This window comes from Protopterus annectens, chromosome 2.part0, assembly GCF_019279795.1.
Source record: "Protopterus annectens isolate FY-2018-M chromosome 2.part0, PAN1.0, whole genome shotgun sequence".
Classification (NCBI taxonomy): Eukaryota; Metazoa; Chordata; order Ceratodontiformes; family Protopteridae; genus Protopterus; species Protopterus annectens.
In genome coordinates, this window is record NC_056728.1 from 1,223,345,056 (window position 1) to 1,223,359,187 (window position 14,132).

Sequence of the window (14,132 nt, forward strand, 5' to 3'; positions counted from 1 at the left end):
ATATATATATATATATGGATTCATATCACTTCACCTAAAGACCATTTCACTGACACTCATTTCACTGAGACCAAATCACCTAAAGTTCATTTCACCTAAAACTCAGTTCACTGACAAGTAGTACTGTAAGGCAAGTCAAAGGTATATATCCTTTCTCCCACTATAGTGCAATTCCTGGTGTTAGTATATATAGTTAGGGGAGGTGTGGGGCGTTGTAACCCCCCACCTAGTTGGCTTTTACCAAATAATGTAAAACAAAACCAGACAACATCAAACCAATATAAGTGGGGGGGGGGCTACGTACCCCACACCCCCCAATGTGGGGGACTGCACCCCCCACACCCCCATAACTATATATACTAACACCAAGATCAAACTACATTGAGGAAAAGGACATATACCTTTGACTTGCCTTACAGTACTACTTGTCAATGAAATGAGTTTTAGGTAAAATGAACTTTAGGTGATTTGGTCTCAGTAAAATGGGTTTCAGTGAAATGGTCTTCAGGTGAAGTGATATGAATCCATATATATATATATATATATATATATATATATATATACATATACATATATATCACCGCTGGGTGATCGACAGACTGTTTCATTGAAAAAGTGCTGTCCTGTGAAGTTTGTCGAATTATGGTTTTAGTAATTGTCAAAGGAAGTAAGGGAGTACTGGTAAGTTTTTTTTTGTTTTTTTTTTTTGTTAGTGCTGAAGTTTTTGGATATACCATAAGGAGACTGTGTGTGTGTGTGTGTGCGTGTGTGTGTGTGTGTGTGTGTGTGTGTGTGTGTGTGTGTGTGTGTGTGTGTGTGTGTGTGTGTGTGTGTGTTAGAGGTTAGAGTAAGAGGATATATTTAGTGTTGTGGTAGTATGTTGGTCCGTGTGCCTGACTCTCTCACAAGATAATATTATGGAAAGGATTTTTCTAAGGTAAGGTGCATGTTTAGTGGTAGGATTAGGTCCCCCCGCAAACTTACTAATGACTGCTAACCCTTACCCTAATCCTGTCACTACCCCTAATCCTACCTTTGCACCTTTTCTTAAAAAAACTTTTTATAAAACTATCATTTCTTTCACTTTATAAAATTTGAGTTTGCAATTGTGTCTTCCTGTCTTAGTACTTAATACTAACTCCTTTTTATTTGGGTTTTTAAAGGCTTGTTAGTTACAGAATTAAAGATATTAATCATGTTTATTATAATGTTATGTATTATTTTCTGTTTTCTTCTCTCTTTAACAATAGTCCCAGTTTCAAATAAACACATCCAGTAACAGGTAGAAACATGAATATTCAGTATCTGATGGGTGTAAACCTCTCCAGGTGTCACATGACCAAAGATGTCTGATAAAATCTTGATGGGCTCTATTAATGTGATGTAGTTCAGTTTTCCCAGGAGGAATTCTAGTTCTCACTAGATCAAGGCCTAATGCAATTTAATTGTGGGTACTCTTGAGCTTCCCAGCCTGGTAATAACCTTTATAAAATCCGTCAGGGTTAGATCTTCATTGTGACCATAATAATTACTTAGATGTATTCTCTGAATAGTATCTCAAGCAGCCCTCTCTGAATAGCATCTCAAACAACAACTCATCTACTATATGTATGTTTACATGTCACTTCCATAGTTCTGTTAAGCTGTGCATTAACCTGGATTAGAAATCCCTGTTTTGCCAGTTTGTGACAACTAGATACATGTCAACTCCTCCACATTCTGCAAAACAAAGTAATATTTTTTAACAAATTATTATTTGTTATATTTATGTTTAGTCTGTTGCAAGAAAATAACTAAAGCTTTGGTTTTCTGTACTAGATTGAAACATGCTTTCTGTTTATGCCATGTCTTTAGCCCCCTAATATTACAGGACATAAGGCTTGTACTACTGCTGTCATACTGATGTGCAGAGTTAATGTGACAATACTCGCACTGTAATTATCTGTTTCCACTAGGAAATGTGCTGCTGTATGTGTGGATGCTTTTTATTATACATTTATAGTAACCATATATCAGTCATAAACAGGCAGCAGTGAACTTAAATTGTCTGCATACTAGAGTCAGTGGAAAAGGAGTGGTACAAGGCTGATGCCTTTGGAAACCCAATGTAGGAAAACCTTCTGTTACATGTGGATTAGTTACCTTGAGCTACACTATCGATGCACATCATCATGCAGAAGAGTAGTATATCATCTTCTGCTAAGACATAAGTACATCATTAGGAAATACTAACCAATCAAAATGGTCATGTGACACAATATTCAGCATGTACAAATAAAATATTTACCAGCACATTATAACATCAGTATTAAATTATCAATGCACACATAAATACATTAGCAGATGTCTCCAACAGAGAGAGAGAGAAAGAGATTATGTCTTACACTAAATGCTACTAACAGTAGCATGAAGCTTGTGGTGACTGACCATATAATCATTTTATTTAATTTTTGCCCCTGTGCCTGCCCACCATCACCTCATCCCCAATCAGACTAAACCCATTCATTGTTCTGTTTGATGGACTACATCCCAGTACTGTATGGTATGAAAAACATATGATGAGCCCTCATAGAGTTAGTCATGGGGATTGCTTGTGCTCTTGTCAGCATCCTCAAATAAGGGCATCTTCTCTATAGTCTTGTACCGTATTTAGTGGCTGAGTACATTCTCCTTTACACTCACTGTTGAAGATTACCACCAAATTGGAGCTTGTTGACCTTAAATCCTCCCTGAGCCCTGGACACTCTTAGCATTATTGCCCCTCCTCTGAGGGACAACAAGGCATATTAGCATCCTTGCTCCAACCTCTCCTCCCTCCAGGATAAGCATGCTTGTCTTTATCTGCTATACTCAATGTTCTAATCAGACTCCGGTTGTCTGGGCCATATTCAGTGCTTTATCCCTCTACACCAGCAATGCTGGCATACAGACCATAGAGTCATTAGCTGCCACATGAAGATATCTCTATAATTCTACAAACGCTGTAAATAATTTTTATATAATGAGACCATAAAGACACCTGAATTGTCAGATATACTTAATGCTGCAGTTAAGCATAGATAAAATGTAAACCATGGCTAGCTCAAATATGTGTCACATTCAGTAATAACATAATATAACTAACACAGATTTCCAGACCATGAATTACTTTATTTAAGCCCACATATGTTATTGAACAATAAAACATAGGGCCCAGCAAAATTATAATTAAAAGTGATTACAACAAATATGAGATACTGTCATATTTTACAACTATTGGCTTAACGTTTTATTTTATTTGTCAGATGACACCTGTCCTAATGTAAACAAACTGAAGCACAGTATTGACCCTTGGAAGGGTTTTACCTTGAAACTATAAAAATGAAAAAGGTGGCATAAGCCTTTCAATGGTAGACTTGTTTTTAAAACCCCTTCTGAATGGCTGTCCTTCATGTAGTACTTTTTGCTGTCTGTAAGTGTGGCAACAACTCTGACTGCTTTCTTGCAGTCCTGAATTGAAACAAGCCTAGCAAGTTCAGCAGGCAAGGGATCTCATGTCCAGGAAACTGATGAGTCTGTCTCCTTATTTGAATCCTCAGTTAATAATGCAATCCTGGTGGTTGCTGCGACCAGTGAATGCTACAGTCTCTGACTTGATTCAGATGTAGATGGAGCTTTAAATGTAGATAGTTTGAGAAAATCTGCAGATTTAGCCCTTTTGACCTATGAAGACATGCATGATGTGACAGGTAAAGATCTTTCCATCCTCGTATTGCGTTTAGATGTTTCCAAAGAATGTGGTGGGTCAGGGTTAGGCAAAAAAACATGTCTTGCATCTGAGGTGCCCAAAAATCCTCACCCTTCTCAAGCAAACCAAAAGAAGTTTGCTGGTCCATGTATAATATTAGGAGAGTAGTTGGGAAGCCTGTTTGACCAGTGATACCCCATATTCCTCCATTTCCTTTTCATCAAAACTTGGGGCTTATGTTTATTTAATAGATTTGTTGTAATAAATGCCATTAAACCTCCCTCCCAGCAATTTTTAAAAAACATACCTGGCTTCCTATCACATTGTATAGCACTATCTCTCTATTATTGAAATCCAGAAATTGTAAAATAAATTAGTGTGCTGTGTTAAACGATCTAACTTGGATGCAACATAATGGTCCTGCTGTATAAAAGAAGGTTTATTCAGTTTCAGTGCCTGAGTCAGAATGTGCCTAATGAACTGTAGTGGATTCTCTCTTCCTTTCCTTCTAGAAGTCTGATAATTCAATGCTTTTTTGTCTGCTTCATTTTCTAAGTATAAGTCAATCTATATACCAAAGTATATTAGCCTGTTTTGTTGATTTTCTAATTAGCATTGTATGACATGGAGCATTTCTCCCCAGGCCTCCACTGAAAATGGGCATTTTCCCAGCTGGACCTTCCTGGTAAACAAATGTAAAATAAATAAAAATAAATACATTCAGTTTGAGCTTGATCTATGGGTGGCTTAATGCAGTTTTGATATATGTTGCGTTTGTGAGACAGAGTCCTTCTGTTGTACATTCAAATGATGTCCACTCTCCAGATGGTTTGACTTCTATTTGCCACTGGATTCTCAAAGGCCTGTCGCATTTTACATCAGATCCTTGTCCTGGAAAGCAGCAGTGGGATATCCCACAATGCTCTGAGCCACTGTTCCACTGTCGCCCGGACTTTTTCCATTAGTATAAGTCTTGATTTTTTTGTGTTTTTGGTAGCAACGGAAAATGGAAGAGCTCTGTTGCTGTATTCTCGCTATACCGAGATACCTTAAAAAAAAAAGCAACGAAGATCTTCCTTTCTCCATTGCTTTTTTTTAAAGATATCTCGCTATGTTAAACTCTTTTAACATAATGAGACACCTTTTAAAAAGCAACAGAGATCTTCCTTTATCCGTTGCTTCCACACACAGCTCTGATGTATTGCATAAGCATACGCATGCGCAGTACATCAGAACTTTTGTAGAATACAGGACAGCTATGGAAGGGCAAGACAGAGGAATTATACAATGCCATTATTTACGAAAAGTAAGTATTTTTTTTTCTTAAATAATGTCATTGTATAATAGCAATAACCCACTTCTGGGTGTGGGTAATGCTGCATTTACCCACGGTTGTCTTTGTTTGGCCAGGCAGGATGGAGTGGGTGAAGAAAAGTGTCAGGAGTGATTTGTGACAGATGAGTACCAGTAAAAGTGAAAGGGAAGGTCTACAAGAGGCTAGTGAGACCAGCTATGTTATATGGGTTGGAGACAGTGGCATTGACAAAAAGGCAGGAGTTCGAGCTGGATGTGGCAGAGTTAAAGATGTTAAGATTTGCACTGGGTGTGACGAGGGTGGACAGGATTAGGAATAAGTATATTAGAGGGTCAGCCCAGATTGGAAGGTTTGGAGACAAAGCCAGAGAGGCAAGATTACGTTGGTTTGGGCATGTGCTGAGGAGGGATGCTGAGTATATTGGGAAAAGGATGTTAAGGATGAAGTTGCCAGGTAACAGGAAAAGAGGAAGACCTAAGATAAGGTTTATGGATGTGGTGAGAGAGGACATGCAGGCGGTTGGTGTGACAGAGCAAGATGCAGAGGATAGGAGGAAATGGAAACAGATTATCCACTGTGGCGACCCCTAACAGGAACAGCAGAAAGATGATGATGTCTTTGTTTGGCCACTCGGGCCTCGCTCTCGTGACCAAACCACAACAACCATGGGTAAATCCAGCATTACCCACACCACACCCAGGCATAGGTTATTGTTTAATTAACATAATTTTTATCATTTAGAATGTTTACTCCAAAGAAGAGTATCTTTTTTATTTGAAAGCTTTTTTTTAAAGCTTTATTGCAACATTTAGTAGGCAATTGTTCATCTAGGTTTTGCAACATTGTTCATCGTGGGTCTGTTGTCTGTGAATCTAACGCATAAAAAAGATCTGCATGCTCTAACACATTAGCATATAATATTGGTCTAGAATGTTACCTGTGTTATGTTGGTAATGGTTGTAGTAGCATATACATTGACTGAGGATATCTTAGCATGCATTTGCTTATACTCATCTACCCTCCTGTTCTGTCCATCATGCTTACTTATTCTAATCCACAACTATCCCTTGTTGATGACAGTAAGCATTTTTGAACTGGGTCTGTGTCCCCAAGTCTAACATTTATAAATTCCATTTCATGAGCACTGAGGCCATCCACTCCTAAAATGGTGAACTGTACTTATATACGTCAACAAACCATACAGATGCTGGTTTGTGGTATCTTCAGCTAATTTCATATGAACACACACACACACACACACACACACACACAGACACACACACACACACACACACACACACACACACACACACACACACACACACACAGACACACACACACACACAGACACACACACACACACACACACACACACACACACACACACACACACACACACACACACACACACACACACACACACACACACACACACACACACACACTTTCCTTGCACCCTGCCCCAGACAGATGAAGCCAAGTCATATTGTGGTCATTAACACATTGGGTCCTAAATTCAAACACATACACATGCCTAAGAAAATATCTTTTCTCTTCTTTGATGTACCAGTTAGTTAAACTAAAAATGTTTCTTTCCTGTGTAATACTTTGATGGCTGCTGCTTTTTCTATTAAAGTTTTATCAGTTCCATCTTGCTTGCTGTCCATTAAGAGGAAAAGATATGCTTTGCTGACTCCATCCTAAAAGGCCTTTAATGTCATGTAAAAGTGTCTGGAGTTGGCCAAAGGAACGAATTATAATCCCTTATTCAAAAAATGAGTTCATTTTGGGACAACGTATTACTTTTGGAGTTCATTTGATTAAGGTTCTACTTCCACTATGTATTTTCTGTTGTTGAATTCTCATCATTTCTTAATTTTATTTTCTGCCCCCCCTGCCATGTATATAATTCTTTGGACACAATTACTATACTTGCATTGTTCTTAGGCTTTTATTTATGATTGCATAGCTCATAAAACATTTTGTTTCTTTGTTTGTGTCTTTCGGCTTTTCCTGGTTAATCAATTAAAAAAATCTGTAGTGCAAAAATGCCATTATCAGATATACCAGCTAAAATTTGACAAAATAATACTTTCCATATAATATGTTTAGAACAGTATGTTCCCTTTGTGCAATCAGCTGGCTGTTTTTAATTAAATGTTGAAAATGCCTTTTTTTCCTAAATGGTTTTGTCTCTGTGCATGTAAACGTGTATCAGTATTACCTTTTGCTTCACTTACTTTCGTTATGCAGTGTTGCTTTGTATTTGCTTTTATTTTGATCTTATGAACGCCCTGACATTTTGGAGATGCACAGCAGCAACTTTTCATCTTATATGCTCCATTTTGCTAAGTAGTGTTTTAAGATCCCTACAAGAGCATAGTCATTTAACAATAACCTTTAGTAGGCAGAACACAGTGTGAAGGCTTGGAGAAAAAGGAAGGACATTCATGCTGTTACAAATAATGTCAAATGTGCTTCACTGCTCCACCTTTCTAATGATTCTTGAGTCTATGCTATGAAGTGTAACCAGCTGAGTAGAGAACATCACATCACATCTTAAACAGAAGTGTCCTACACTCGGAACATTATTTAAGAGCAGGTAGTGAGTATTCAAAAGTATAATGTGTCCAAGTTCTGCTAGAGAACAACAAATACTATACAATGAATTCTGAGGGAAAAAAAGAAAGCTGTTGTCACCCTGACAATTGCTGGAATGTACTAAAGGTTAAAAATTAAATACTAATGTATAGTGTCTTATACAAATGCCCAACAGATCAAATACCTTAAGTTAGGGAATGCTGTTAAGTACATGAACTTATTTTAGTCTTGTATTCGCTATTTCCTGTTTATTTTTCTTACATTTCTACTTCATGTATTAAATTCATTCTGTGATAATAATGGTTTTGTATGCTTGTCTCTCTCCTTACTTTGGTTTGTGTTTACTAACAATACTATACTATCTATGTCTTTGAATCTACTAATTTACACTATGTCTTTTGATCTACCAACTAACATAAGCATTTATTCATTTTCTTCACTTTTTATATGTAACATTACACAACTGATCTCTCTGGCATCTGTTTTCCTGCATTCTAATCTGCAGATATATTCTTTTCTGGATAATCCCACATGTACCCACTCCTAGTTGCCCCCCCAGACTATTGGGAAGCCACCTTTCTGTTGAGATTTGTAGATCCTGGGAGCAAGGACCATACAGGGAGCAGTGCCTGGGTGCCAGGGGCCATCATGCTGCAGCAGCTGATCAAGTTTATAGGCATTGAGGGTGCTTTGCAATGATATCAGCACACCCAGGGTGTGCATCTAACCACCAGACTCATTATGTCATGTTTCTCTTTCACTTAATAATGTAAGAGGATTAGTAAGGCTGATGGTCTCTACAAAGGTTGCACATGTGGAGATCCTCTCTAACCTTGCCTTGGGATAGCTGACCATTGATCAGTTCATCTTACCCCACTAGCCCATCTCTCCAGTGGCCTGAGTCTGTTTCCTAAATATGGGTTACTTGTGACACAGATGGATGCCTTGCATTTGCACCATCAGTCTAGCTATACCTGCATTTAATTTTTTGTTCACTGGGTAGGTGGGGAGCTCCATGTTAAGATTTCCATCTATTGTTTGGGCATACAGCAAGTAGTCTGGAAGGTTACAGTATCATCCAAGCAACATTATTCAGAAGGATGGATATTAACTATGGACCAATGCACTATCCTCACTTAGACCTTGGATTGTTCATTATTCGTCAGTAAAATTAGCTGTAGAGTATAAGAATGGACTTAGACAATAGGCCTTCCTAGAAACAAAATATTGATTTTCAAATTACTTCTGTAAATGACTATATATTACTTTGGCTCCAGACATTTCCTACATATGAAAAGGAATTCTCAGAATGAAATCAATCTGATACATATAGATCATGCTATGGAGAAGACATATGGGTGTAGTTATGTGTTAGTAGAGATGGGGATGGCATGAAGGAGTGCCATATGTATTGAAAAAAATAATTATATATATATGTATATATATATATATATATATATATATATATATATATATATATATATGTATATGCACACATTCTAACATACACAGATAAATTGATTGAAATACAAAAGTGATAGAAATACACATTTAAAGTTTGGTCTTAAGAACATATAACAAATGAACGCTGCTGCCTTGGGCTCACCCAAGTAAAGTTCACACTGAACAGTTGCAGAACAGGATTACCAGCATTGCTTCCCAGGAATTTGCCTATCCACAGTATCTGTAACTTGATTAAACTATTTCATATACCCACACACACACACACACACACACACACACACACACACACACATGCACAGAGTAATTTACAGGGCAGTCTTTCAATGCTACAACCCCCCCTCCCTTTTTGCCACCAGCCAGACCAGTCTCACACATTGAAGTTGCAAGTTGCTCTAGAACTCTTGAACGTGATCTAGTCTCATAGTACATCAATTAAGCAGTCTCTGAGTAATAAATAACCATCTACAATGTTTTGGAACTGAATAAATACAATTCATTACAAAACGAAATTAAACAATACAGTTTCAGAATTAAAATCATAAACAGGCGATTAGACAAACAGTCATAACATGCTAAGTTTGTATTTACTTATTTATTTACATTGTTTTAGTGTACTCAGTGCAAGTTGCAAATTTCAGGTGCATCCCAAGTGAAAAGATGTCACATTTAATATAAGAATGATATTATGATAACACAGAAAATAGTATAATAGCTTAGAAAATGAATCACAAAATAGACTATATATTTGGAAATTATATAACAGATGAAGTTTTATATCATACAAGTACTGAAGGATGTCCCCTACCAACCCATACAATGGGGTTGCACAGACATCTTCCAACACACGCACACACACACACACACACACACACACACACACACACACACACACACACACACACACACACACACACACACACACACACACACGCATTCAGACAGCTGCAAACATGCTCCTACAGACATATATTCACACACACACATACACACACACACACACACAAACACCCACAAAACACACAGCATCGCAGTACCTAACAGCAGAAACAGCTCTGAGCCTTCCATTGAAATGAATTGGTGTACTCCAGGAAAAGATAGCATATGCTTTTTCCACATCATTCCCCAAATAGTGAGCTTTTGTTATTTTCTGAATTAGACTACTGTGCTATTTGGATGTTACCAATATTTCTTGGGAAAAGTGCATGAATGAATAGCATTAGATGCACATCCCTGGACCTTGGCTACTGCGTTTGCATGCCCCTTTGCCTGAGACTGATGTCCTCACTGTAGCCCGGGCCCTTCCTACTGCTCCACCAGTAGAGTGGTCTCTGAGTTGCTGTAGCACAGCTGTCAGCAAAATCATGCAAAGAACACATTTTAGCAATGTGTTAAGCCTCTCTGAATTTCAGGGATAGTGGTTTATGTTGCTTTGAAGTGTCCAATAAAATGAATAAGAATTGCAAAATTACTGTGTTTTTGGTTGATGTGGCAGTTAGACACTTTTAAATAGGCTTAACATTTCCAAGTTATTTTTTCATTGGGTATTTTGTTTCTTGAGTGATAATTAAATCCATGGATTTTATCTGTTTCAATATCTTCTCTGTCAGCATGGGAAGACATGGTTAAGAGACCACATTACTTTGCCAAGGATGGTCTGCACCTGTCCCCTTTAAGCTTTCAAATATTGGTTAAAATTTTATCCTCCCCTACAGAGCCCTTTTTAAGCAATTCCAAATTAACAGACCTACTGACATAGCAAATTCAACCCAACTGAACCTCAAGATGTTACTGCTCAATGCCAGGAACCTAAACAAAATTCTACACTCCATCTATGTTCTTCTTCTTCCCCTGGAGAATATAGACATCTGTACAATTACAGAGACATGGTTTAAAGCCACAGCAAGTAGCTCAGTGGTGCAAGGTTTCAGTGCCGTCCACATGTTTAGACCAGAAGCGGCACAGACAGGGAATAAGTATAGAGGTGTCTCAGTATACATCAGTAACAAACATAGTCTTAGGTTGGTTAAACAGGATTTCTCCACATGCAGACATCACAGATAAAATCCTGTGACATATGCTAGTAAGCTATAGGTCACTCTTTATATGCTATGAAAGTCATAGCTTGTACTTGGACATACTGGAGACACTCACCATCCAACCTAACACTTTATTCATGGGGGACTTTAATTACTCCTCTGTAGATTGGAAATCCCACTTGGCCTCATATCTGCCGGCACAATGATTCATGGACTTCATAAATACAAACACCCTTGATAATTTACTGAACATGCCCACTAGTGGTTCCAATATACAGTACCTTGTACTCACAAATATGGGAGAATACTGCAAACCCCCCCCCCATGTCACATCCTCCCTGGTAAGGTCTGGTCATACAACTGTCTCCTTTGAAATCACAATCAGCTTGGTAAACCCAGAGAACTCAGTAAATGTTAGAAACTATTTCCAGGGAAACTACCTTTTATTAAGTGACAGTTTGTCAAAATTAAATCCATACCCAGAGAACACAGCACCCTATGCAGAAATGTTCAGAGAAACTCTGTACAGTCATGTTGATGGCTGCATAGAGGTTGCTGTACCTACCAGAAGTAAGCATGAAACGAACTCCAAAAACAAACCATCCTGATGGTATCCCAAATTAAACAGGTTGTACAACAAAAGGAAACAAATCATAGCCAAAATCAGGAATTGTAACTCCCATAAAGATAACACCTCTCACATCAAATTACTAATTAAGCCCAGTAAATCGAATTTTGAGGTCAGGATTGCCCACCCCCCAGTAAAATACAAGTGTAAGGCCTTCTACAGGTATGTCAGAAACCACAAATGCAACACACAATATTGTGCTGAACTGGTGGTTAATAGTGCCACATTTACTAAGCTGGGCAATATAGCAAATCTAAAAAAAGGAATTTTGTACTCAAGGTGGTGTCCAGGACTTTATTTTGTTTGGATTGGTCTTGGTTTTATTCTTCAATATAGCAAATCTGTTGGCCAACAAATTTATTTCCAATCCCCCATACTCAACCACACCTCCCTCCCAAGAAATACCTTCATAACCTCTCCAACTTTAAACAGAGAGCATGTCTTGGCTGTGTGGGCCCCAGTAATATCATAGGATGCCTTCTGAGTAGTCTTAAATACTGGTTACTATTTAACTATAACCTCAAAACAGGCTTTGTGCCACAAGAATGGAGGACTGCAACAGTCATCCATCTTCACCCCAATCTGGCATCTATGTCTCTGATGGATTGAGGCAGTAAATCATGTCATAACCAACAATCAACCCCTTATGTAAACATTTAAAGCATATAACTTATGAGACATATTTAAGTTGCACAGCTAGGCTTATAAAGGCCCTAGTGGTCATTAGCCTAGTATACACATATGAACTTCTCATATTTATTACCTTACTTTCATTCTCATAAATAGCAGTGTACAAGTATATAAATTCAGAGAAAGAGTGAGTAGGCATACATTTCCATTTTCTTATTACTTAATGCACTATAGCCAAGATCAAAAATGCATTTTATGCACTTCTGAGGATCATGTTTTTGGCTTCCAGACTTTCCTTTTATTAAGTTTTAAAACTTGTAAATAATGGCTTCTGCACAGCTGAATAATTCACAGCTGAACTGCAGACATAGATACTTTCAATTCTTCTGCTGATGAAATTCACTCTCATTTTTAACATTAAAAGAAATTGGTAGAGGAACCCCTGTTAGATTTTGAAGGAAAAGAAGGCCTCCAGGGAACCCTGGTTGAAGATCACTGAACAAGACACTTTACAGACTGTAGAGAATGGAAGATATTCACTGTCGTGTTCAGACAATTTTTGTAAAAGAATATTGTTTAAATTAAATTATTCAAATTAAGCAACATTAATCTCAAAAAGAAAATATATGACAATTTGCCAGCCATTTATGATGTAAAAAGACCAAGAGCAGTCAGACTCCAATCAGTAACCAAGATGGTTTCAGTCACACAGTAAAGGTAAAAGCACAGTATAGGTAGACAAGTTTGTGTATTATCAAAGGTTGTCATTCTACATGCTCATAATCCAGCCTTAACTTTAGAAAGGCAGGAATTTCTTAAAAGCAGGGAAATTTCTTCTTCTAACATTAGATGGAGGTCTGGTGTATTTTGTAGCCCATTTCACATGCAGTTTTTTACCGGCGCATTTATTTTTATTTTATTAAGCCAGCTAAGAACAAATACATATTAATCAGGGCTATCTCAAGACTGCATTCTAGTTAAGTTGTCTGCTGAAACATACTCTGTCACTGTTTACATTGTTTTATATTTTGTTGACCAAGTTATCCAGATTAATTGCGGTCTGTTTCCAGTAGACAACCACATTAAAATCACATGACTTTACATATTTAATAAGTTTATAAACTATATTAAAGCAGACAATAGAAACAGGTAACAGAAGACTAAAATTATAAGCTATGTTCACAAGAGAGGTCGTGTGTACTAACAATTTATTTAAAATGTAATGCAGTCACATACACATGCACTGGTGCTGAGACAGGATGAAGTACAGTAGAATGATTGGTTAAAAACCTATAAATGAATAATATGAGTGCCATATATTTCATCCTCTGAGCATTTAAAGCATACCACTCATCCTTAGAGGTTCTCCTGTTCAATTCTCGGCTGGACTGCCTTCTGTGTGGAGTCTGCATGTCCTCCCCGCGGTCGGGTGGCCTCCGAAAGACATGCGTGAATGGGTGTGCCTTCGCTGAAGGTCGGGCATCAGTCTGGCAACTCGGCACCATAAAAATCTACTGCCAATCATTAGCGGAGCGGAGTTCCGCTGTGGCAACCCCTAACCAGGAAAAGTCGAAAAGACAAACAACAACTCGTCTTTAGAAATAATAGAAGAGGGACAGAAAGTGGACCACTTTTTATTTTTCACAAAAGAAAGTGTACACACTAGACCCTGCACAATTAGTAATAGAGAATCTTTGTATGGGCTTCAATTATTTATTTAATAAGGTACAT